This window comes from Petromyzon marinus, chromosome 11, assembly GCF_048934315.1.
Source record: "Petromyzon marinus isolate PM22_M1 ecotype Great Lakes invasive population chromosome 11, UKy_Petmar_22M1.pri1.0, whole genome shotgun sequence".
Classification (NCBI taxonomy): Eukaryota; Metazoa; Chordata; class Hyperoartia; order Petromyzontiformes; family Petromyzontidae; genus Petromyzon; species Petromyzon marinus.
In genome coordinates, this window is record NC_133677.1 from 13,919,817 (window position 1) to 13,946,342 (window position 26,526).

The 26,526-nt window shown below is 44.8% G+C and overlaps 1 protein-coding gene across 3 annotated transcripts in view; it reads right to left on the minus strand.

Moving 5' to 3' along the window:
- The window catches only part of CRTAC1 (cartilage acidic protein 1), a 695,955-nt gene that overhangs the window by 61,561 nt on the left and 607,868 nt on the right, over positions 1 to 26,526 (minus strand). The gene's annotated exons all lie outside the window — the stretch shown is intronic.

Sequence of the window (26,526 nt, forward strand, 5' to 3'; positions counted from 1 at the left end):
CATTGTCTGCTTGTGCAAAGTTGGAGTTTAGGCGATGTGTGCAAAAACTAGAGGCTTCGATCAGAGTGAAGGTTTTGATTTCGAAACATTAAGACGTTAACTGCCTTGCCTGGTATATAGGAGGTCGTGAGCTCGATCCCGACTCTGAAGCCTGTATATCTGGAGTTTGCATGTTCCTTCCTGTGGTGGCATGGATTTTTTATCTGGGTCCTCCGGTTTTTCCTTCCACATTTAGAAACATGCATTTAAAGTATTCTTGGTTCTTTCGGTAAAGTCACGTAGAAGGGAAACAATAAAATATTAAAAATAAAAAACAATAAAATTAACACGACGTTTCGACTGCAACGCAAGCAATCATCATCAGGTGTGAAAACCACAGCAAGAAAATTTGAAAAAAAGTGGCGATTATTTGTAATGTTAGCACCATGGAGAGCGATTTGACAGTTTGTTTAGATGGACGAGTCCATCTATGTTCGGAAAAGAGGAGGGGGGAGACGAAAATAATGGATGCGGTCTGAAAGCCACCGTAAGCGTGAACAATCATTTAAGACCCGAAATGGTTTATCAAATCCTTCCAATGATTACTCAGCCAGAATCCATCTTCTCGATTAAAATTGTCTCTGTGTTTGTATATGTGGATAGCCTCATGAACGAATCTCTCATGGTAGCCAGATGGTTTGCAAAGAACCTCTGTCTTGGAGAAGTCAATGTCATGTGAGCCTACTGAATTATAACATTGATCTGCCACGGCCGAGGTGTTGGTCCTACCGTGTTTAAGGTCTGCTTTGTGTTCACGAATGCGGTCCGAGACATGTCGTTTGGTTTCTCCAATGTAACTACTACCACAGAGGCAACTTAGTTTGTAGACGCCAGGGTACTGTATGTTCGGAATCACATCTTTTACAGATGGAACCAGATCACGGATTTTATGTAATGTGTTAAATCGGACCTGGATCTTGTGTTTATTGAAGATTTTGGAGATATTTTTTGTGATCCCCGTAATGTAGGGTAAAGTGATGGTTTTGAAAGGCTACTCAAGAGGGTCCTTCTTCATGGTTGGAGTGATAGCTTTGTGGATTGTGTAGTCGGAGTAACCATTAGCCTTAAGAGCGTGGTGTACGTGCTTGAGTTCACCGTCTTGATGAGGGAATTCTTCTGGGATGGATGGTGGTGGGAATCCGGTTTCAGGTAAGCATCCGTATGGGTAGCTTTCCTGTAGACAGAGTGGCTCATTGAACCATCAGGTCTCTTTTTTATTAGGACATCCAAAAAAGGTAGCTTGCCATCTTTTTCGACTTCCATGGTAAATCTGATAGCTGGGTGTATGGAATTGATGTGGTCGAAGAATTGGTCTAGAGCAGGCCGGCCATGTGGCCAGATGACAAAAGTGGCATCCACGTACCTCTTCCATAAGGTTGGGCGCAGAGTGGCAGTCTGGATGGCGTCAGTCTCAAATTTCTCCATGAAAATGTTGGCTATAACCGGAGATAGGGGGGAGCCCATTGGGGTGCCCTCAGTTTGTTTGTAGAAAGTTCCATTCCAAGTGAAGTATGTATTGGTTAAGCAGTGTCTCACCAGAGGGGGCACCTCAGTGTTTAGTCCTTGACGAACCAAGTCTTCAATGACTGTGATTGCGATGGTGTCAGGTACAGGAACTTTGGTGAATAACGAAACTACATCAAAACTGACAAGCAGGTCGTCTGGGGACAGGGAAATACCCTTGATTGTCGATACCAGGTGAGTAGAATTTTGTACCGCAGAGGTGTTTTTTTCCAGTGAAAGGCCGCAGGATTTCAGACAGAAAACGAGCCAATTTGTAGGTGGGGGAGTTGATAGTAGAGACGATGGGACGAAGGGGTGTACCTACTTTATGTATTTTTGGTAAGCCGTATAATCTTGGTGGCCTGGCAGCAGAAGGTTTCAACGAAAACTGTTTGGTTTGATCAATTAATGCGGTTGAATCAGAAATGATTTTGTTGGTTTGTATGACGAGGCTGTTGGTGGGATCTCTTTTTATTTTTGTTTAGCTGCCATCGTTGAGTAATTCTTGAATTTTGTTGTTATATTCTATTTTATCCATGATGACAGTGGCATTGCCCTTGTCGGCTGAGAGGATGACAATGGCATCCCTCTTTTTTAATTTATATAATTCAAAACGCTAATATTTGCTGAGGTTGCTAGCTGGCATCTTAGCGTTTTTGAGGGTTGCAGCGATTTCAGATCTTGCTGCGTCTGCAGCGATGTGATCCAGGCCCTTGAGAGCCACGTCTACTTGGGCAATGATATCATTAACTGGTATGTGTTTAGGTGTGACTGCAAAGTTTAGCCCTTTAGCTAAAACGGATTTCAGACCATCGGAAAGTGTTACTGCGATTAATTACGACTTTGTTAACGTCTAGCTTTTTGGTGTGTGGGTCCGGTCTTTTATTGGAGAGGAGGTTAAATTTGGAAATCAGGTTGTCCTTACATTTGGTCGACATAGTGGCAGCTGAAGAGGAAGTCATATTGTCTACATGTTCCCAATCCGATGTGGACATTGTTGCCATCATGATAAGTGTGATTTGTAGAGTGTCTTGTCTAACTGATATAGTTCGGTGCGTATAAGTCTGATTTTCTCTGAAAAAAGAGCTAAGCTAGTTCTGGAAAGAATTCGTTTCGCATTAGAAGAAGTTACAGCAGCAGAGGTCAGTGTAAATGTGATTGGTATTACCCCAGAGTCGCGGCATCTCTTCAGAAAGTTGAGAGACTCGATCAGCTGAGCCTTCTTATCCCGGAGTTTGTTGAAGGATCTCAAAAGTTACGTGGAAACCCTCCCCGTACAGGCGGTTAATTTTTTTTACATTTTCTTATTGTTTCCCTTCTACGTGACTTTACCTAAAGAGCCAAGAATATGAATCCTTGCAGTCACGAAAGCTTTAAATAAAAATTGTATGCATTTAAAGTATTTGGCTGCTATAAATTTCCACACGATAAGCAACTTCGTTATCATTTGTGGCCAGGTAGTTTCTGAAAAAGAGCTACATAGCTCAGTGGGCCTGACCTGGTATTTTTTTTTTAGAATAGAAAGTTGGAGCCAATCCAAGATGAGACCATGTAAAGGCAGGTTATGAGAACGGATAATGTGGTTGAGTTTTCAGAGCCTGCAATGCATAGTGCAAAGATCGGTGTCATTATCTTCAAAATGGAGGTCGATGGTAGAGGTGGAAGCGATTTTTAAAAAAGTAAGATTAAATATATTTGCACTGTACGTTAATCGGAGGTGCAGGGAAAGGACCACAAACTAAACACAAAAAGCAGTTCTAAAGAAATTAGCTTTCAATATAGATAATTTAAAAGTGCATAGCTCCAGTGGCTTCCTAATACCGGAAAGAAGGGCATTCTAGACGGCTGCAGAAGAGCATCTGAAATGGCTCCACGATCAGGGGAGGGAATTCACAGGCTACACTTAGAAAGGCAGCAATGCTCCCCACTGCCCAAAATCTGCCCTCATCCCCCAACCTGCGTGCATTGAGCCATTCTTCTGATGCAGAATATGCACAAGTGAAAATGGTTCTATAATATTGGCCCTGGCTGAATTGCAAAATATGGATAGGGGCCAATTTTCTTTTAAAAGGCCATCATTACACAGAAAAATGTGCAGAATAAAATCCAAACTATCTACACAAATTGGGACCCTCTGTAGTTAAAAAAAATCTTTTGTAATTGTTTAAAATATGTAGTATTTCCACTGCCGTTTAAAATAAATGGTTTGAAGCCAAAATAAAAGGAAATTATGAGAATCAATCAATCAAATTCAATGTAATCGTAAAATTGTCACAGAGCACTTCAAAAGTAAAAGTAACATGACACCAATAAAACTTGAGTGACACAAAACAATAATAGCTCCAAATTTATGAAATAGATTATAAAACACGTCTTTAGCGTGATATAAAAAAACCCGCAAGACCTTCCTTATGAGATGGCATTCACGGTAGACTCAACACAATGTCGAAAAACACGCCACACCGTAAACACCCTACATGCAGAAACAGTAACCCACAAAACCACCATACTGAGAATCCTCACACTCGGGCTATGAACCCATAAACCTGGACTATAAACCCACGAACCTGAGCTATCAACCCAAAAAACCCAGACCACAAAACCACAAATGCAGTCTATGAACCCACAAACCCGGATGAAATATGTACAAACCCGGACTATAAACTTACAAACCCGGACAATTTTTTTTACAAACGCGGACTAGAAACTCACAAACGCGGACTAAAAATTTACAAACCCGGACTAGAAACTCACAAACCCGGACTAGGAACCCACGAACCCGGACTAAAAACTTACAAACCCGGACTAGGAATCCACAAACTCTGACTAAAAAAACTTATAAACCCGGACTAGAAACTCATACACCGGGACTAAAAACTTACAATCCGGACTTGGTGCCCACAAACCCGCACGAAGAACTTAAAAATCTGGACTAAAATCTCACAAACCCGGATTAAAAACTTACAACCCGGACTTGGAACCCACAAACCTGCACTAAGAACTTAACATCCAGACTAAAAAATTACAAACCAGGACTAAAAACTTACAAACCCGGACAAAGAACTTAAAAATACGGACTAAAAACTTACAAACCCGGACTAAGAACCCACAAGCCGGGACTAAAAACCTGCAAACCCAGACAAGAAACTCACAAACCCATACTAAAAACTTACAAACCCGGACTAGGAACTCATGAATCCAGACTAGGAACCCACAAAGCCGGAACAAGAACCAACACATCTGGATTATGAATCCCCACAGATTATCAACAAGCAGTATCAAGCTGACAGACATGAGTCTGCAGCAACCTATAAATATCTACATAAACCACGAGCTTTTCTGATGTCAATGGGGAGAATACATATGTAGTGGCATAACGCTGGCTGCTGGCAGAAAAGGGGATCTGTGGCATACGGCAGTCCTGACGTCAGCAGGCCAGGATATACATGAGAGGGGATCTAGGGGAAAGTTCACAGAAGGGGCCCACCATGAACCCGCTAGTAGGTTCCAGAAAGGAGGCGTGGCCGGGGAAGTATTAGAGGGGGGGACCTCGGGGCTGTTGTTGGAGTGGGATCCCCGTCGTGCTGCTGAAGTCCATCGTCGCCATTGTTCTCGTCGCCATTCTTCTCATCGTCTTCACCATTATTCTCGTCGTCATCTCTGTATCTACCACCTCGGGGCGCTACTAGTCATACAGGCTACCAACTGTCCTGGCAGAGTAGCATCGCCGATAATAGATGGACTAAATATTAAGTGTGCTCGCTATTAAAGGAGTGCCTCCAAGTCTTATTGTCTCTGAGTTAGTCACTACACATACACACAGCGCCCTCCTAAACTGAATGCCCTCCAAACTAACACATCACCCTCCTGAACTAACACATCTAAATCGAGGAGGCTGTGTGTCCCAGATCTGAGATTTCTGGAAGGAACATACCTCTCTAAAAGTTCAGATAAGGAAACAGGACCCATGCCATCCAAGGCCTTATATGTTAGGAAGAGGATTTTAAATGTGATTCCTGAGTGGACCGGCAACAAATATAGATCTATCAGTGCTAGGGAGATGTGTTGCCACTGATGATGATTATTCAGGACTATGTCAGCTGCATTCTGTTGTAGTTGGAGGTGATTAATTAGTTTGTGTGGCTGGCCAACATACACTGAGTTACAACAATCAAGCCGAGAAGTTATGAATGCACGATATGGAGTTTCTGCGTCTTTTTTTACTTAAAAGGGAGCGTGCACGGCGCAGGTTTCTGAGCCGATAGCAGGCAGTCCTCGTCATACAGAAGATATGCCCCTCAAGTACTAGATGACAATCTAGGATAACCCTGGGTTTGCCAATTGCTTCTTTGTGCCAAGAAGAAGAAGCTCTGTATTTTTGGCACTGAGATGGAGAAAATTATAGTTCACCCAAAGTTTGATGGTGCTAAGGCAAAGCAGTTGAAGCACCGACATTGTCACCGATCTCTTTGTCAACTCGAGTGTACAACTGAGCATCACCGGCATGTGCGTGATAAGACGTCCCCAAGCGCACATGTCAAAGCTCCAAGTGGTAGCATGGGGATGGCAGTCCAGCAAGTATATTGCTTAATGGGTTTGGAGTGTTACCCTTTCGTGAATTATTTAATTTGTCCATTTACTCTCATGTATCCACACGGAACACTCATTCAAGAATTGGCCAAACATCAGATAGCAGGAGAGTGCTGGAACAGTATTTTGAGGTGCATTTTTGGCTTTCCTGGATAAAGAATATCAAATGTTAAATATAAATTTTGAAGCGTAATAAACATTAATTGTACTTTTTTTAACCTTTGAAATGAATTATATATTATTCATTCACAACTCAGCATTAAAGATATAGACATATATAGAGATAGAATGTAGGGTATGTGTGCACATGTCTTGTAAAATTTCATAATTAAATCTGGCAAAGTAATTACGTAAACGCTGCTTTAGATGTTGTTCAATTATATGGCCTCAATTTGGGTTTTACAGGCCGTTAAAGCGAATATTTCAGAGCAATTGGCCAACAAGTGAAGTTATTAAAATCAGTTAAAACATCATTGGAGGAACAGATGAGAGAGACATGAATCCTCTGAGGTCATTAAGCTGGGTCACAAATAAATTGTTGGAAGCCATCTGTTCAACCTCGCCATAGCCTGGCTCCAAAACAAGCAGTGGGTAGGTTGAATTTCAATTAATTTGGCAAGTAGGCATAATTTGTGCATTAAAATGCAAATGGTAAAGCTTCCAAGACGCTGGCAGAGTAGGAGAGAAAGCCATTGGCTGTTAACGTCGTTCACCTTGCCATGATTGGCTGACCGATGTTGTTGGCACATGACTTTAATCCCATTTCTCGTGCATAAAGCGGGAGAGCACGACTAATCCCAGGTGTACAAGAAATTCGTTACATTGTTGTCATGCAGTGCAAACATTCAATGACCCCCATTGGTCACAACCCATGTCGACTGTTTCATAAAAGCTGTTGCTGTAAGCTGTTTCCTCCCCGCCCACCGCGCGCCCCCCGCCCGCCCCCCTAACCCTGTATAGACCGAATGTAGGAAATAAACACATATGTAATTTGAAAAATGTCAGTCATGTGGGTAAAAGAGATGGAAAATTTTACAGAAAAGTCAAAATATTCATGTTTTTTCGAGTGAACAAAAATGCTGCTGTAAAAGATGCGCAGTTAGCAATGAGGTGTTGTAGTCTGTGATACCGGCACTGGCAGGTATGTGTGGTGGGCAGCTTGGAGACCGCGAGCTATAACACCAAAGATACGATGAGAAATGTACTTATAAGTGTTGGTAATCGAGCTCAAAACATGCACACCGAATGCAATTTCATTATATGCACGATAATTACATCTGTTTAAAAGTCTCGATGCGCAAAGCAGACTACGACGTTAGTTTTTTTGCATGTCCCCCAAAGGCCTATCTGCACAGAGATTTCCACATTGGATTACCATTATGAAATAAATGTACTGCACATGTTTAAATAATTATAATGACTTAAAACTTTTGTGACTGCAGGTATTCATATTCTTTGGTTCTTTCAGTAAAGTCACGTAGATAGAAAAAATAATAAAAATGAAAACCACAAAAATAAAAACCACGACGTTTCGATCGCAACAGAAGCGGTCGTCATCAGGAAAAAGGAGTTAGCCTCTAAAGGCAAACTGTTCATGAAGGTTTAAAATGGGCATAGCCCAAGTGTCAGCAGCATGGGCGGGGCAGCTAATGTGATGGTCAACGACGGCGCTGGTGGTGGGTTTCCACCAGTTAAAGGGCTGCCAGGTAAAAATTTGCATGTTCATTTAAGATGGGAGAGTGGCCTCCATGGCGAGCATGCTGAGGTGGCTATGTTAATGTGAGAGCCGCCGACCTCGACGTGGCGGTAGCACTGCAATCTTACATTTACATGCTAATCACTCACATTAACATAGCCACCTCAATGCGCTCGCACACCTTGCGCCCAGTTACCGTTCCATACTTTTCCGCTAACGGGGGTACGTTAGGCATTATAGTCCAGATTTCGATATTAAATTGACGGGGCTTGTCCTGGTCTCCACCTCTCTGGCCGTGCCTTGTCTGTTGGGGACCGATTTCTTGAGTATAATGCCCTTGAGGATCTTGATAGATCAGGGATGTTTGGAGTTGCCCTCGGGCTGTCGCATTGCGTTCTTGTCTTCCCCCACTCGAGTACGCATGGCTAACGTGACAGTCCAGGCGCTGGCTAGCGTCACACTTGTCCTCCTGCGACTGCGGAAACCCCTCGATTGGGAGGCCACCGTGGGAGGGGTCGTGTTGGGATCCTCTAACAGGGCGATCTGGGGTATAATGCTCATGGGGGCTCAGACGGTGGTCTCTAGGGACCAAGAGCCGTTAATATAGATTCTCAATGTTGGGCCGGACACGTCGGTTATTCAGGCGGGCACGGTGCTCGCCCATGCGTCGACCGCGAAAGGGGACGGTAACGTGGTGGAGGGAATGGGGGCCGCGTCGACCTCGGAACAAGGGCAGGCTGGTGGGGACAGCTGGGTGGATGCCCTTTGCTCTGAAAATGTGGACTTGTCTGATGCCCAGAGGTACGTGCTGCGTGCTCTGCTGCTTTAGTTTGAGGATGTTTTCAGCAAAGGTAAATTTGACATTGGTCACACGACCCTCCTGAGCCACCATATTGACAAGAGTGACTCTGGTCCCATTTGGCAAAACCCTTACTGCTTGAGCTCGACTGAGAAGGAGCACGTGCGGCAGGCAGTTGATGAGATGTTGGCTGCCGACGTCATTTCCCCGTCCACCAGCCCATGGGGTGCTCCCATCGTTCTGCGTCGACTTCTGCAAACTTAATAAAATATCCGTGGCGGATGCGTACCCCCTACTCCGCATGGATGACTCATTGGATGCGTTGGCGGGGGCGCGTTTTGTCTCGACGCTCGATCTGCTCTCAGGATTCTGGCAGTTACTTCCAGGCCTAAGACTGTGTTTCGCACACAACAGGGCCTGTTGGAATTTAACCGGCTCCCGAAGGGCCTCCACTCAGCCTCGGCAACGTTCCAGAGGCTCATGGAGCTGGTCCTGGCAGGACTCCAATGGGACTCCTGCCTGATACACGTGGACTGATGTTATCATGTTTAGCCGAACATTCGATGGGCATTTGCTACAGCTCCTCGCATTTTTTCTTGAAATGTGCGCAGCGAACCTCAAATTTAAGCCCCAAAAATGCCACCTGCTGCAGATGTCTGTTCATTACCTTGGCCATATCGTCAGCGAGTCGGGTATCACGACAAATCCAGATAAAACTGCATGCGTGCGCACGTGGCCAACCTCCAAGTCGGTGGGTGAGGTACGCAGTTTTATCGGATTTGCATCGTACTACCGCCGCTTCGTGGCCGGGTTTGCCACTATTGCCAAGCCCCTCCATGCCCAGATGGCAAAGGGCCAAAATTTTTCGATTGGGAGTGGAGGAGGAGGCTACATTTGTTGCGCTTCAGGATGGCCTAGTGGACGCCCCTCCCCTCCGTTACCCGGATTTCTCACTGCACTTCATCCTGGACACTGACGCCAGCAACACCGGTATTGGTGCAGTGTTATCCCAGGTTGTGGACGGGGTGGAGAGGGTTGTGGCATATGGCAGCAGAGTATTGTCCCCGGCTGAGCAATGCTACTTCGTTACGCGTCAGGAATTGCTTGCCATAGTTTTTTTTGTACAGCAGTATCGGCCTTACCTCTGTGGCAGGCGGTTCGAGGTGCATTCCAACCACGCTGCTCTCCAATACGCTTTATGCATCTGCCGGCCCCGTCATCTCCTATGGAAGGACTGCAGGCGTCGGCCCATGGTAAGTCCTCCCCGAGCCTCCCAGGGAGCTCAGGCCTGCCTCGCCTGAGGGTCTGGCCTCGCGAACTCGTTCTAAGACTGGATGTTTTACGCGACTCGCACACACCACCGTCATTCAATTGTCGCACTCACATGTCAAGGAGGTAATCGGCTGAACCTGGCCTTTTATTGCACTGTACGTGCGTCACATTGGGTGGGCCATGCTATGGGGTAAGCGGGTTAGCCAGTATCGTGTACATTTGTGTTGTTGTTAAGTCCCCTCTTTTCATGCATTCTCCTTTCCTTTTTCTTCCCCCCCTCTCGGAATGTGTGCATATTTTATATATGGTATTTATTATCGGTTGCCGGTTATTTATTGATCTTGCTTGTTGGGAGGCACACCTTTCAATTTTATTTTCACAGTTGCGTTACAGCCGAGACGGCTGTGTGTTACACGGGGGGGGGGGGGGGGGGGGTGATGTAGTGACATACGACACCTGCCCTGGTCATGCTGTGTAGTATTCTCCGAGTATTAGTGAGATTAGGAACTGTGGTCACCACCCTGTGTATCATGTTCCAGTTGGTTGTTATGCGTTAATAAATAGTGTTGCCTCCAAGTTGAGTGTGTGCCTCAATTGAACCCATTACACCTTTATAAACAGTTTGCCTTTAGAGGCTAACCCCCTTTTCCTGATGACGACTGCTTGTGTTGCGATCGAAACGTCGTGGTTTTTATTTTCGTGGTTTATATTTTTATTATTTTATTCTATCTCCGTGACGTTACCAAAAGAACCAAAGTATATGTTTTAATTAATCGGAAAATGTGAGCAACAAACACTTTGTGGGAATAATTTTAGTGCAAAGCCACGTCTCTGATGTGGTGCACATAGAGACAACTGCGGTGCACGCATGACATTTATGCTCTTTTACAGCTAATCAAATGGCAAATGCAAATTCAAATATGCTATTAATATTAAATAAAACGCTTAAACTACGCAAACTACGTTATGCATTATAGGTAGATTAATACCGCCATTTTGTCATGAAAGCAGAAGGTGTGAATGCATCAACATCTGGTCTTTAACTAATCTTACTGCTCCATCATCAGCCATATGTTGCTAAACATTAAAGTGCATAATTCCAAGATAATGTGACATACACTAAAATAATTATCGATATATACATGGCAATATTACTCTCATTGTCTCTAAATTGGATTATAAAAGATGTATATTACACTTATAGTAATATACTGTACTTGTGATGACTCGGGGCATAGGACAAAGATCTTCTGTATAGCCGTAACAGACTGTTGGGGCAAGTGTTGTAAGAAAGCACCTATGAAGGCCGGCACCGCACACAAGGGGGCGGATGGCCAGCACCACGCCCGACCACCTTTGTCTCCCGAGTGGCGATGTTTGCACACAACACCAGGTACTCATTTGAGGCTGGGTCGACCTAGCAAATATGCACATTCTTACATACACGTTAAAACTAATATACATTCACAGAATGGCACACTCATTTACCAATCTCAGAGGTGCAAAATTAGATTATTATTTTTTCTAAATAACTAAGATATTTTTTTTAGCAATGACATTGAATAACACGATCATACTACGGATCAATGGGAATTAGTTCAATCATTATTTAAAGATTCCACGAGATTTCAAATATTAACAAAGTGAAGAAAGAAAGAAAAATCATGCACTGGCATGCTTTCTGCAATGCCTTGCTACACTAATTTGTTCTTGGAAGTATTTAATTAGCGGCAATAACGTTCCATTTCAAGCCACACAAGATAACGTCAAGACATGAGATGTCATCTCGTGACGTCACATACGGTGACGCAATCGCCTTCGCCAACGAGGACTATAATTAAATTTTTGTTATTGCAAAAATTTGAGCACCAATATGGCTGTTCTATTTAATCGGGTTAATCCCGCAATAGCAACAACTTTATAATATCTTCTTGGTTATTTCGGTAAAGTCACGTAGAAGGGAAATAATAAAATAATAAAAATAAAACATAATAAAATAATATTAAATTCTCACGACGTTTCCGCCACAACACAAGTAGCCTTCCTCAGGTGAAGAAACAGAACTGTCAGAAAGACAGCGCTCCAATGAACACTGCTAAGCTTGACAGCGTATTTTAAGCTGGGTGGGAGGAGCAGAGCGCCTTGACAAAGGAGTTTACATATCAACAGAATAATTTAGCATTGAAGGAGCTATGTTAATGTGAGAGATTAGCAGAATGTTAAAGTCAGAAAATGGTAAAGTCAGAAATTAATTTCTGCACAGTCAATATGGTGTCTCCAATTTGTTTTGATTTCTTGATCCATGGGTCCCTCCTCTTTCGGTCTCAAGTGTTACTCTGAGCATGCTTCTCTTTCTACGCTTACTTGTGCACTTTTCCCCCCCAGCAGTTTCTTTGCCAGCATCCACATTTCTAATCCATATATTGTTGTATATGTACATATATATAATAAAAACAACTTTAATTCCTGTCTCTTGGCAGATAGGACTTCGGTATACATTCTACCGGCATTGTTTAACACGACACATTTCCGGTTTTAACAAGACCCTGACTGGAAATTTACAAGGCGCTATGCTATGAATATATATCTTAAGACCCACAGTGTTACTGACAAATGTGTTGAGTTATTTTGGTTTGCTGTAAATTTATATATGCGCAAGTTGGGTGTCAAATATGCAGCTGCAGTTTGCAAGTTTATGGTAGAAGTAAGAACGCGATTGCGAGTTGTGGTGGAATCAACGGCAGTTGCTGCGATGTCTTAAACCCAGTGGGAATGAGGCCAACATGAGCACAACGGTGGCATGGTCACTTGGAAGCCATAGTGGCGAGATGTTAACTACCCGCCTGGTATACAGGAGGTCGTGGCTTTGGCCCCGACTCTGATGCCTGTTGTATCATTGGAGTTTATATGTTCTCCCCGTGGTCGAGTGAATTTTTCTCCGGGTCCTCCGATTTTTCTCTGCACATTTAGAAACATGCGTTTAAGAGTATTTGGCTGCTATAAATTTCCACGTGATAAGCTACTTCGTTGATCTATAATTTGTGGTCAGGAAACTTCTGAAAAAGAGATAATACAGCTTTACCTTGTAAAATAAAAAAAAGTTTAATTTTAGTTTTTAAGCACGTGTGATATTGGGCGTTCATGTAAACAAAGGTAGAGCAGTAAATTTATTCAAAACCTTTTCAAAAGGAAATGTTACCCTTGTTTATGAATTACAAAGATCGCAGATTCTGAAATCTATTTCTAAATGAATTCATCATTATTAGCGTTCAGCCATGTAGTTTAGAGAATACGCCATGGTGATGTTGTTTATTTATGGGAGGCTGAGAGCAAAAACCCAATATATGCCCATACTCTGCAGGAAATATCTATCGTGCTTTTAATATTGATTGTGAAGTCCGGTTTGCGAAAATTACGAATATTAATGGTTTTAAATAAATGTTAGTCTTATTCTTGGGTCGTTTAGTAAAGTCACGTATATAGGTTCAAATAAAATAATAAAAAATAACAGAAAACTACGACGTTTCGACCGCAACGCAAGTGGTCGTCTTCAGGAAAAAAGGGGGTTAGCTTCCAAGGGAAACTGTTTATAATGGTTTGAAATGGGCATAGCCCAAATGTCAGCAGGCAATGTTAATGTAAGTGGTGGTTCGCGACTGCGGCGGTGGTGAGTTTTCCACCAATCAAAGGGCTGCCAGGTGAAAATTAGCATGTTGAAGAGAGATGAGCATGTTAATGGAAGATCGCAGAGCCGCAACCAAGGGGTCGGCGCGCGAAGTGACTGTGAAAGCGCAAGTTTGAAATGGGCGTAAAGCACAACTAACATCGGAAGGTGGTAGGATGGGAACATTATAGACAATTATGACTTAAACTGGTTGATAAGGTCCTTCCAATTATTGCTCAGTTTGAACCCATCTTCTTGGTTGAAATTGTGTCTGTCTATATATATGGATGGCTTCATAACCGAATCATTGTTGATAGCCAGTGGGCTTGCAAAGTACCTTCGTCTTAGAGAAATCAATTTAGTGTGAGGCCACCGCATTAAAACAATGAGCAGCCACGGCCGAGGTATTGGTCCTACCGTGTTTCAGATCTGCCTTATGTTCATGAACACGGTCCGAGACATGTCGCTTAGTTTCCCCAATGTAACTACTGCCGCAGACACAGCTTAGTTTGTAGACGCCGGGGTATTGCATGTCAGGGATCACATCCTTCACAGATGGGATCAGATCACGAATTTTATGTACAGTGTTAAATTGAACCTGGATCTTGTGTTTGCTCATGATTTTGGAAATCTTTTTAGTGAGCCCTGCTATGTGTAGTGGCATCGTTGAGCGCTGCTTGCAGTTGCCACTACTTACAGCCTGTAATAACGGCCTCGAATCAACAGGGGGAAGAAGGAAGGCTGATGGAGAAGAGTGAGGCCGTTGGGCCAAGGTAACCCCCAGGATAGCTCGGGACCAGAGGTACAGACCCCAGACCCCCAAGAGGGGGGCTGGGGGATAACGTCACACTCCAGGCCCCTCTAGACAGTTCCAGAAGGGAGAAGTGGCTAGGGGCGGAGTGAGCCAGGAACCGGTATAAAAGCCAGATCCCTGAACGGGACCGGGAGTTGTCGGCCACTCGAAGATGAAGAGGCTGCCCTGAAGACTGCCCTGAAGACGGCCCTGAAGACCTAGCAGCCACTGCCAGACCCGAGGACCTTGGCTGGGTCGGGTCAGATAGCCTCCCTATACCCCAATAACGGAGAACCCTATAGACATTAGTCCCGAATGTATAGGGCACGCCAGTGAGGAGGATATACCTCCCTAGTGTAGCGGGTGGAAGGGGCCGTACCCCTCTGTGTTCTGTATCGATATTGAAAAATAAACGTGTTGCCTCCAAGAGAGAAGTCTCCCTCTAAGTTGTACCCACTACATATGTATGGCAAGGTGATGGTTTTGATTGGGTTCTCAGATGGTTCTTTCCCAAAGGTTGGGGTTATAGCTTTACGGATTGTGTAGTCTGAATATTCATTCATCTTGAGAGCTTGGTGTACGTGTTCCAGTTCACTGGCGAGGTGATGACGGTCGGAAATACATCGAGCTCTAACTGCCTCTACGGGGAGGGTTTCCACACAACTATTAGATATTTTAACAAACTTCGAGACAAGAGGGCTCACCTGATGGAGTCAGGTGCCGTGACTTCTAAGGTAATACCGATTGCCTTTACACTGACATCTGCTGCTGTGACTTCTCCCAATGCTAAACGGATCTTGTTCAGAGCTGACCTAGCCCTGATCTCAGAGAGAATAAGATTACATCCAATTTGAATGAGACAATTTAGACAAGACTCCCCTGAAATCACACTACATATGATTGGGAACATGTAGACAGCATGACAGCCTGTTCAGCTGCCTCAAAGTCAGCTAAATGCAAAGATAACCTGATTTCCAAGTTCAACCTCCTTTCCAAGAAGAAGCCAGATCCACACATCGAAAAGTTAGACGTTGACAAGATTTTTTTTATCAATCAGAGTAACAGTCTAATTTCAGACAGCCTAAAATCGGTTCTAGCCAAAGGGTTTCATTTCGCAGTCACCCCTAAACACATCCCAGTTGATGATATCATTGCCCAGGTCGACATAGCCCTTAAGGGTTTGGGACACATTACTGCAGACGTGGCAAGATCGGAAATCGCTGCAATCCTCAAACAGGCTAAGACACATATTAGCAACATCAGTAAAGATGAGCGCTTTGAGCTTTCTCAATTAAAAAAGATGGATGATATCGTCATCCTCTCAGCCAACAAGGGCAATGCCACAGTTATCATGGACAAAACCACATACAATAAGACAATTCAGAACCTACTTAATGATGGTAGCTATACCAAAATTAAAAGAGATTCCACCAACCGCCTCGTTAAGAAAACCAACAATATCATCACTGATTCGACATATTTGATCGAACCAACCAAGAGGTTTTCCTTAAAACCCTCTTCTGCAAGACCACCCAGATTGTATGGCTTACCAAAAATCTGTAAAGAAGGTACACCGCTTCGTCCTATCGTCTCCATCATTGACTCACCTACCTACAAACTGCCCCTTACAACCATTCACTGGTAAGACCACCTCAGCTGTACTCAACTCAGCTCACTTGGTATCGTTAATTAAGGACATCTTACTATCTCGAGGTAATTTGCTCGCTAGTTTCGATGTAGTCTATTTGTTTACTAAAGTTCCTGTGCTTGACACCATTGCAATCATTGAAGATTTGGTCGAACAAGGACTGAATGCTGATGTGTCGGCCCTGGTGAGACACTGCCTCACCAACTTACTTTACCTGGAATGGAACATTCTACAAACAAGTTGAATGCACCCCAATGGGTTCTCCCTTATCTCCAGTTGAAGGCAATCTTTTCACGAAATTTTTTGAGACAGATGCCATCTAGGCATCCACCCTACATCCGTCCTTGTGGAAGAGGTATATAGATGACACGTTCGTCATCTGGCCACATGGCCGACCAGCTCTGAACCAACTCGTCAACCACACCAATTCCATACACCCAGCCATCGGATTCACCATGGAGGTGGAAAAAGATTACAAGTTACCATTCTTGGATGTTTTAATCGAAAAGAGACCAGATGGCTAAATGGGACACCCTGTCTACAGGAAAGCCACCCATATGGATGCCTACCTAAAACCTGACTCCCACCACCATCCATTCCAGAAGAATTCCCTCTACACCATAGAGCTCGATGTATTTCCGATCATCATCACCTAGCCAGCGAACTGGAACACGTACACCAAGCTCTCAAGATGAATGGATATTCAGACAACACAATCCGTAAAGCTATCACCCCAACTGTTGGGAAAGAACCATCTAAGGACCCAATCAAAACCATTACCTTGCCATACATAGCAGGGGTCACTAAAAATAATTCCAAAATCATGAGCAAACGCAAGATCCAAGTTCAATTTAACACAGTACATAAAATTCGTGATCTGATCCCATCTTTGAAGGATGTGATCCATGACATGCAATGCCCCAGCGTCTACAAACTAAACTGTGTCTGCAGCAGTAGTTACATTGGGGAAACTAAGCGACATGTCTCAGACCGTGTTCGTAAACATAAGGCAGATCTGATAAACGGTAGGATCAATACCGCAATTTCGTGTGAGTGGTGTGCTTGTCTCTGTGCTGGTTCGCTCTACTTGGATGTCTGTGTGTGTGCGGTCTGTATTTTGAGTTTAACTCGTGGAAGGATGCCCTGGTGGTCCCCCTTTTTTAAGAAGGGGGACCGCACAGACTGTAAGAACTACAGGGGCATCTCACTCCTTAGTGTTCCGGGAAAGATCCTGGCAAGGATTATTCAACATCGCCTTGCCAGGCACGCTGAGGAGAGGCTTGCGGAGCCCCAATGCGGTTTCAGGAAAGGGTGGTCCTGCACAGATGCCATATTTTCTGTCCGTCTGCTACAGCAGAGGTGTAGGGAATTCCAACAAGACCTACATCTCTGCTTTATTGACCTGGTCAAGGCCTATGATAAAATCAGTAGGCCTGGGCTCTGGGTTGTTCTTCGTGCTTTTGGAGTACCTGACCCTCTGCTCACGATCATTAAGGACCTTCATGATGGTGAGCGGGCCCGGGTAAAACTACGTGGCCGGGAGTCAGAGCCATTCCCTGTACACCTTGGGGTACGACAGGGATGTCCTCTGGCTCCCACACTATTTAACATCTATTTTGACCACGTAGTTCGTGATGCCTTCAATAGCTGTACCGGGGGAATCTCCATATGGTACAGATATAATGGGAGGCTGATCGATGCCCGGGTGCAGTCAAGGGATGGCTCTCTATTGCTCAACCACGTTATGTATGCTGATGATTTGGTAATAGCTGCTCATTCAGAGGAGGAGTTGGAGACACTGCTGCTGAGACTGGAGCGTGCCACTAAGAGGTGGGGCCTTACCATCAGCCCCACCAAAACCAAGCACCTGCCTGAGTATTTTGTACCATCGGACACTCCATCCCCACAACTCCCAATCGGTGATGGGGCAGTTGTGGAGAGAGTGGAGAGTTTCCCATACCTGGGCAGTGTGCTTATGAGTGGCTCCAGTTTAACAGCAGAGGTCTCACTCCGAATCAGTCGAGCGGCAATATCTTTTCATCGGTTGCGTAACGCTGTGTGGAAGCTACCTGGTCTGTCGCTCCGCACTAAGCTTCAGGTCTTCTCGGCCACGGTCATTCCCTCCCTTCTCTACGCTTGCGAAACGTGGACCCCCCTAATGGAACATCTTCGCTGGTTAGAAACATTTAGGCTGGCCTGCCTACGATCCATCCTGGGTTTAACCAGACTGGATTGTGTGAGGAGCTCACAAATCCTTGAAAGATCTGGGCAAGGTCCCATCGGTGAGCTCCTCCGGCAGGGAAGGCTGCGATGGCTGGGTCCTGTAGCCCGCATGCCCAGCCACCGCATGCCGAAACAGCTTTTGTTCGGCCGGATCGAGGGGGCTAAGCGGGCGCGGCACGGGCTAGAGAAGAGATGGAGTGATGTGGTACAGGAGGACGTGGAGCTGAGTGGACTTGCCGATGACTGGTACCAGCGGTGTCAAGATCGGCGTCTGTGGAGGAGGCTCGTGAAGGACGCTACTGGGCAGTTGGAGGTAGTCGCCCTCCAACAACAACGGAGGGCGGAGGAGCGACGCTCAGAAAAACGAGCGGAGCGCCGGGTGGCTAAAGCACAGCAGGTTGGCACAGTAGGGGGCACAGGTGGTGCATCAGCCAGTCATCTCAGTCAGTCGACCCGTGGCACCTGGGTCTGCCCCGTGACCTCCTGCCAGCGGGCGTTCGACACTTCACGTGGCCTCAGAGTGCACATAGCCTGGCACAAGCGTCGTGGTGACGTCACCACCACTTAGTGGCGAATGGCGGTTGTTGTTGTATTTTGAGTTTCATACTAAACTTGCAATTTAGCAATCTTTGAAATAGTGTGATCAACTGGACTATGCATTAATTGTGTTTTGACCGACCGTCTGTGTTGCTTTATATGGTTTCCAAATTTTGATAAACCCTGTCTGTTTGGTATGCTTCTCTCTCTGTGTCCCCTGTTGTATCTGTATTAGTTCCCCCTACTTGGGTGTCTGTATATACATCTGAGGTTATGTGTTTCCTATCTCTCGTAAATTTAGCTCTTCTGTACCTGATGATAGCTGCTTGTGTTGCAACCGAAATGTCGTACGCTATTATGTTATTTTATTATTTCTTATTTATACGTGACTTTACCGAAAAAACCAAAGAGTACTCCACAGAAACAGCACTCACCACAGTGATCGATGACATTTGAATGATTATTGACTCCGACTCCATTGTTGCACTTGTAAGTCTGGACATTTCATCAGCCATTGACACTTTCAACCACTCACTCCTTACTTCCCTCCTGAAATCCGACTTCGGTATATGTGGCTCAGCACTCAAGTGGATACTGTCGTATCTTTCTGATCGGCAATCCTCAGTCACGGTGGGCTCGTCCACATCTCCTCAAACAAAATCATTATGTGGCATCCCCCAGGGCTCCGTCCTCGGTCCCCTGCTGTTCACAGCCTACACTTCCCCGATCGGCCGCCACCACTCATATGCGGACGACACTATTCTGTTCACCGCCATCAATTCTACCAATGCGTCTGGATTTGAGAGGCTCTCAGAATGCACCACTGCATTGCAACAGTGGTTCTCCGCAGTCAATGGCCGTCATGTTAGGTACCAGCAACGTCTCAACTCTTCTGCGCTCCCAACACATATACACATCTTTGGTCACAGCATCAGGTTCACCGATCACTTCAGCTACCTCAGTGCCATTCTAGAATCAACTTTATCCTTCGACCGTCAACCCAATCATATCATCAGTTCATGTAACTTTCACCTGAAGGCTCTCAGACACCTACGTCCTCTCATCTCCACTAAAACTGCCAACACATTGGCATGTTGCATAGTTGGGTCTCACCTCTACTATTGCAACTCCGTCCTAGCCCAGTCCTCCTCTGGCAACCTAAAGAAACCTCAAAGACTACAAAACAACCTGGCACGCGTCGTCATTGGCCGCACTCATCCCCGTCTCGACTCACTTGCCTGTCTCCATGCCCTCCACTGGCTACCCATTGCCAGCAGGGTCACATACAAGATCGCCAGCCTCTGCCACCATGCCTTCACATAATCTGCCTTCCCCTCATACCTCTCTTCATTATTGACGACTTGCAGCACAGCACACGGCAGATGCTTTTGCAGTGCGACTCACGCCCTCCTCTTGATACCAAGATCCAGGATGGTCACGTTGATGCGCCACTTCTCGGTGGCTGCCCAAACAGTCTGGAACGCAATCCCTCTGCACATTCACAGCATTACCTCAATCGTCTCCTTCAAGAAACACTTAAAAACTCACCTCTACAACCACGCTTTCGAGTGACTCTGAGCTTGGCTCCGCGCCTCTGAGTTGCGGCCGTTACGTCTGCAAATTTGCGTGCGTTATAAATTGCATTATTATTAAAAAGTATACAAATTGGCACTTCTATGTGTTTAAAACGAATTTATTTTTAAGCCAAAAAATGCATGTTATTATGCAGTATTTAATTTAGGCAGGCACAATTATTGCTCTAAGCTATAGCTAAAATATGTGTTATTAAATAAGTCGGTGCCTCTTCAACACTTTAAACGTTTCTATTTCTCGGCGTATCACACACGTTAAAACTCGGCCTGCTTGCTCTCAGTGATTTTTGCTCTCAGGGTGCCACAGTGGCGAGATGTTAACTACCTCGCCTGATATACAGGTGGTCGTGGGTTCGATTCTGACCCTGACGCCTGCTGTATATTTGGAGTGAGCACACTGTCTTTCCCCTGGCTGCGTGGATGTTTCTCTGGGTCTTCCGGTTTTTCCCTCTACATTTAGAATCAACATCATGCATTTAGAGAATTTGGCTGCTTTCAATTTCCACATGATAAGCCACTTCGTTGAGCTATCATTTGTGATGGCCAGGTCGCTTCTGAAAAAGAGCTATATAACTCAGTGGGCCTCACCTGGAAAAATAAAATTTGTTTAGTTTTAGGTTCGCAGCACGGTTGAGGCTAGGCGTTTCCAACAGCTTTGGGATGACGACGACACGCGTCGTTGGTTGACCCTGCTTAACAGTTTGAACGAACGACTCCCACAGCAGCTCCAGTGCATTCAATCCATCTCACACGCCAAAACACCCTGCGCTGCCCCCGTCGCGGGTACCCCTGCGCCATGAATACTAAACTCTTCAACGAACTCTGGCACCGACTCCTTGCGGCCTTCCGCGTCTGAAAGGGCCACATCACGAGCCAGAGCCATCGCGATCACCATTCGGAAAAGGTTACACTATGATAATGAAATTACTGTTTCATTTAGTTCACAAAGTCATAATTCAATCTTCAAAGGGCATAGATTGATATAGGCCTTTAGATTAAAAATATAAATTGTAAATGGTAATGCCAGCACGATGCATTTGACGTTTAAAAGCCGTGTACAATTCCGGCTTAAAGAACACAGTGAAATTAACCCTTTCTATTTTCGTTCTGTATATCTACTGTGCTGTGTTGTTTGGCAGTGGAACAGCACGTGGCACAACCCAAAAATCCATCAAGGAGCTGCTACACAGCACAACTGCGAAAGCCTATTCAGGAATGTGACTGTGAAAAGCTCCTCCGGAATGGCATATGTGCATGTATGTTTAACTTCTTACGCACCATATTCAACTGTGCTAATCGATGGTGCGCGGGAAGGACAACAAAATAAATACAAAAATAAGTTCTAAAGAAATTACTTTTCAAACTAGATTTAAATTGCATAGCTCCAGTGGCTTCCTAACATAGCGAAGGAAGAGCGTTCCAGAGGGCCACAGAAGTGTAAATGAAAGCGCGTGATGGAGTACCTGTCTTTGTTCGATGCCTACCCAAAAGCTGCTGTGAGGATGACCAGAGTTCACATGATACATGCTCGTTGACGAGATCAGCAAGGTATTATGGTTCATTTCTGGCAAGCACGATGAGCCCTGATATGAAATTTGCAGGACCTGACTCTATGAACAGTAGAGGGACCCCACAAATGATGGTGTAAAACTTTCTGTCCTATACAGTCATGGTACCAAATTTGACCTCACGCATGCAATGCAATGTGTGTGCAAAAATGCTTCCTCAGTTTCGCTTCTTTGTGGACAAGAAGAGATATAAAAGGAAAAATGCATCCAGGTGACTTTTAATTGGTAAAATCATATGCAATCCTGTTTATTAAAAAAGAATCATAACAATTTCGATTGCCACAATATGCACATCCGATTGGACCATTACCGAGCATGTCATGTCAGAAACCGTACGACAGATCACGTACGGTTTTTCTTACACATTTGTGGATTTAAAAAAATGATGATCCCAGCAGACGTAGATCTGCACAGGCACTCATAATGCAAGTGTGGCCTTCTGAGTTTAGACCGCAGTTGTGCGTGGCAAAGGCTTGAGAGAAGAAAAAAAAATGAAGTGGCCTAACCCAGAAGATGACACTTGGAAACGTTCTTAAATTTGTTAATCTCCGCGCTCAAAGTATGTATAAAGGGAATGCTACTGTAAAATATTTTTTTCATATGTAAATTTGAATATTAAGTTGTCTCAATCTATGGTAAATGTTTGACTGCAGCATCTTGTGGTAATCACATATTCATAGGGGCCAGAGCAAAACCTAATTTCTTGTCTACACCTTTGCCAACAAGGAATTAGTTCCACTATACCACATGCAGTTGTTACAGCTCACGAAACAGGAAGAAACCCCTTATGCCGAATGTGCCAGAAATTGCATTGGGTGATGGCCTCATTTATCCCACACAAAATTAATGCAGCATACGAACCAACAAAAACACAAAAGTCCCCGACATCTCCGTCACTCAGAACTCACACAAGCTGGAAGATGGGCATTGTGCGAGAGCTCCGTGTGAAATTGGCTATTAGACGTGTAATGAATCATTTGGTTAGAGTTGATTTTTATGCTCATGATACTTGCATCAAATCGTGCATTGAGAATAAATTATTTAGGACTCGTGAAAATAATATGCAAATGCTACCTTTAGGCGAATGGGACAGAGAGTGCGTATTTTTCGTAGAGCTGCGAGACCTGCAGGGCTATGAGAAGAAGCTTAGAGGGAGGGTGAATGAGGTGTGGGGGCAGAATCGCTGCTGTGTTTGTTTAAAACGTGACATTGCATCAGCCAAGCGCAGCCATAGAGGGGATGATGCAGCACCGCTGTTTGAATCCGAATAGTGGCAGCATCGTGAGCCCAGCGGGAGCGGGGGTTGGATTTTCCTACGTTGAGAAGTGCATATTTTGAAACCTGTGAATTATGTAAGAATCCGAGTTGCCACCATGCATGTGCGAACCAGTGACGCGCGGTGAGGTCAATGGCGGAAGAGGCACTGGCTGTTGTCAGAGCCAGATTCACACACTGAGGGGGGCGTGGCCTCACTGAGGGGGGCGTGGCCTCACTGAGGGGGGTGTGTTAGACACGTCCCCCTCAGTGAGGCAGATGTGATAGCTGCCTCCCTTGGTGCTTTTTCATTTCAGTTTCATGATGAGACCAGCGAGCCCAAATATCTTTATACACATACGTGTAATAAGTTACCTGGAGAATGCAAGGCGAGGACATGAAATGAAGGGGTCTACAAACATTACATTGGTGGCATACTGAGATAGTAACAGGCACGCGCTTATTGCCCGCGCTCCATACAGTTACTGAGGGGTTGCGCAATCAGAAGAGATGCTGAGCTCGTTGCTGCCTCACCTCTCGTCTCTTACTGTATTTGCAGCGGAGCTCCGCAAATTTGGCAATTTGTGACTATAAAAATGATTGGAATCGTACAGAAATGAAATTTATAACACAGATCAGTGGAAAAATCTTAATATTTATTTTATTATTCTTTTTTTTTTCCTTTACGTAACAGCCATTTTCATTGGAGTATGACAGGTGAGGCTCTGCCTCCCCTGCCTCCCCTGACCGCACGAACTTCTTTTGCATCGTACGTAGCCAACCGTGCTAATCGGAGGTGCAGAGGGTGCGACGCACACATACCCCTCAGTTGTGCCCGTTGCACACTCGCAGCAGAGCCCCTTGAGTTGCAAGGCGGGGCTATGGCTGAGTGGACACAGTGAGAGGCTTGAGATTGAGCAATGGTAAGAAATGTGACCAGCAGAAAATGTGGATTCAACTAAGTTCGCCATGCGTACAAATCCAATTGTCACATTATCACATACCTGAAGAACGCGATAACCGGTGAGGCCACCAATGACAGAAATAACCGTGAAATATGCCAGACAGCTGAAACTGTATAATGTGCCGGATGATTGAAGAAAATAGTTCGTACATATTGAAGAAACTGTATGAGATATGAAGTGTAGTGTAATTCGTGCAAACCGCATCTTACAACACCACACAATGCAGCATGTGGAGGTGCATGTATAGCTTAAGATGTTTTCAGCCAATTAGCGGGCGTTTATACATGTGGTAGGAAACAAAGACGTGCAATGGAGCCATACTCTATCCGATACAGTTGGTACAGATCATAGAGTTACACATTTGCTACACCGCCTTGTCCTGGCTAGCCAGGGTATGGTGCCACGATGCACACGGCAAGGGAGTTCGCAACATGTGTGTGCGATGCACCGCCTCTGCAATGCTGGATTACAGGCCACGTGCATGTCAACCACCACCGCCTTAGTCAAAAGAGACAATAAGTAAATTAGTAACGTTTGCAAAGAGACTACATTCATACCCTTCGTATGGTATTTCAGGGAAGTGTTCACTAAAGTTTTGGTTCATTTGGCAATACAGCAAATAGAAGTATAATTGATGGGGAAAAAAGGTGTAGGGTTTAAAGAGATAGAGGTTGCAGTGACATTATTTGCATTAATAAGTATACATTTAGTTGGCTACCATTTCATTTCGGGTAATGGTCCTTCTTTAAAGTAGATTAAGGGCAGAGAGATCTATGAACTTAAAGCTGCAGGCTACACTTGCAATGTGGCGGTTTAATAAAATGATGTTAATATATTTGTTTTGATTGACATATGAATATTATTCTATTAGCGGATATTATGAAACAAACAAAACCATCACTAGATGACTGCTAAAACTGATGCAAGTTAAAAAGAGAGGCCGCTGAACTACATCACGGGGACTTCACGATCACATTAACAGGCAGCGGCAGAGGAATTCCGATGCTCCGCCACCACGAAGCAAGAGCGTTCCTATGGGCAATAAATATTTTTTTCTCGACGTGAAAACCACTGAAACGAAAAGCGACTGTTCTGCAACAGCTACAGAGCAGCGGCAAACTTCCGGGGGTCAAGCCGTGCGCACGTTTCTCTTCAAAATATGTACACATCGAACTTGTATCGGCCAGGGAAAAAGTAAAACAGCAATGGAACACAAGCACGTTTTAAATGTTCGCTTTACCTTCACTTGGTCGAGCATCTAATGTGTAGGTTCTCTTTTCAATACTGTATACACTTGTACATACAACACATTGATCCCCAGTATAGCCTTCAACAGACTGTTGGGGCAAGTACTGTTAGCAAGTGCCTATGAAGGCCGGCGCGATTCGCGAGGGGGTGGGTGGTCAACACTAAGACGGTCTGCCTTTGTTTCCTGAGTGGCAATGCTTACAGGTACGCATTTCAGGCTAAGTCGACATAGGAGAGGCCCAGGATCTGGTACAGATAATTGTAACTGGTGTTGGCCATGAGAAGGAATTGAACTTGGGTCGTTGGGTTTGTAGCGCAGTGCACCACCACTCCCCACTTATACACACAGTCATACATTTGCACATACTGGGTATGATGCAACAACTGAGAGTCTCTTGAAATATTAATTGACTAAACATCCAAATGCAAGACATGAAAAATAGAGGTAAAAAATTGTACACAAGTCATCATCATTACCAGAGGACTCTGGTTCCTTCTGGTCAATAATCGATGCATTCGTCAATATTACTGTGATCTTAAAATGAAATAAATATATAATAGGTGATGTTTCAGACAAAGGTGGTGAAATGTTGACTACGTCACCTGGTGTGCAGGAGGTTATGGGTTGGATCCTGACCCTGACGCCTGTATATTTGGAGGCTGCGTATCTCTTTGGGCCGTCCATAAATGACGTTACGCGATTTTGGCCGATCTTTGACCCCCACTCCCCCCACGTCACACAGCGTCACAAAAAGTCAGACCCCCCTCAAATATGACGTCACAAAGCTCTGCCCCCCCCCCCCAAACCATATTTCCATTTTTAAAATAAAACATGCTTCAAATCACTTGTAACTATTGTCATTGCAGCGCGTATTTAATGTGGTGCTGCACTATGATGTTGTAGGAGAAAACACGTATTAAAAAGGAGTCGTGTAATGAGAGCGCCATCTCCTGTATTATGTGGGGTGTTGTTTGCTATGCAGCTATGGGTTATCTGGAGTAAGGGTTACATCTCGGGCAAAGGTGAAAAGGCGGAGCCAACCGGGAAGCCTCTGGAACGTTCCCGAAGGTTCCATGAGGGGCGGGGCCAGAGGTGGGGTTTAGTCGCCAAGGAGCGAATATAAGCGGGGGCCGA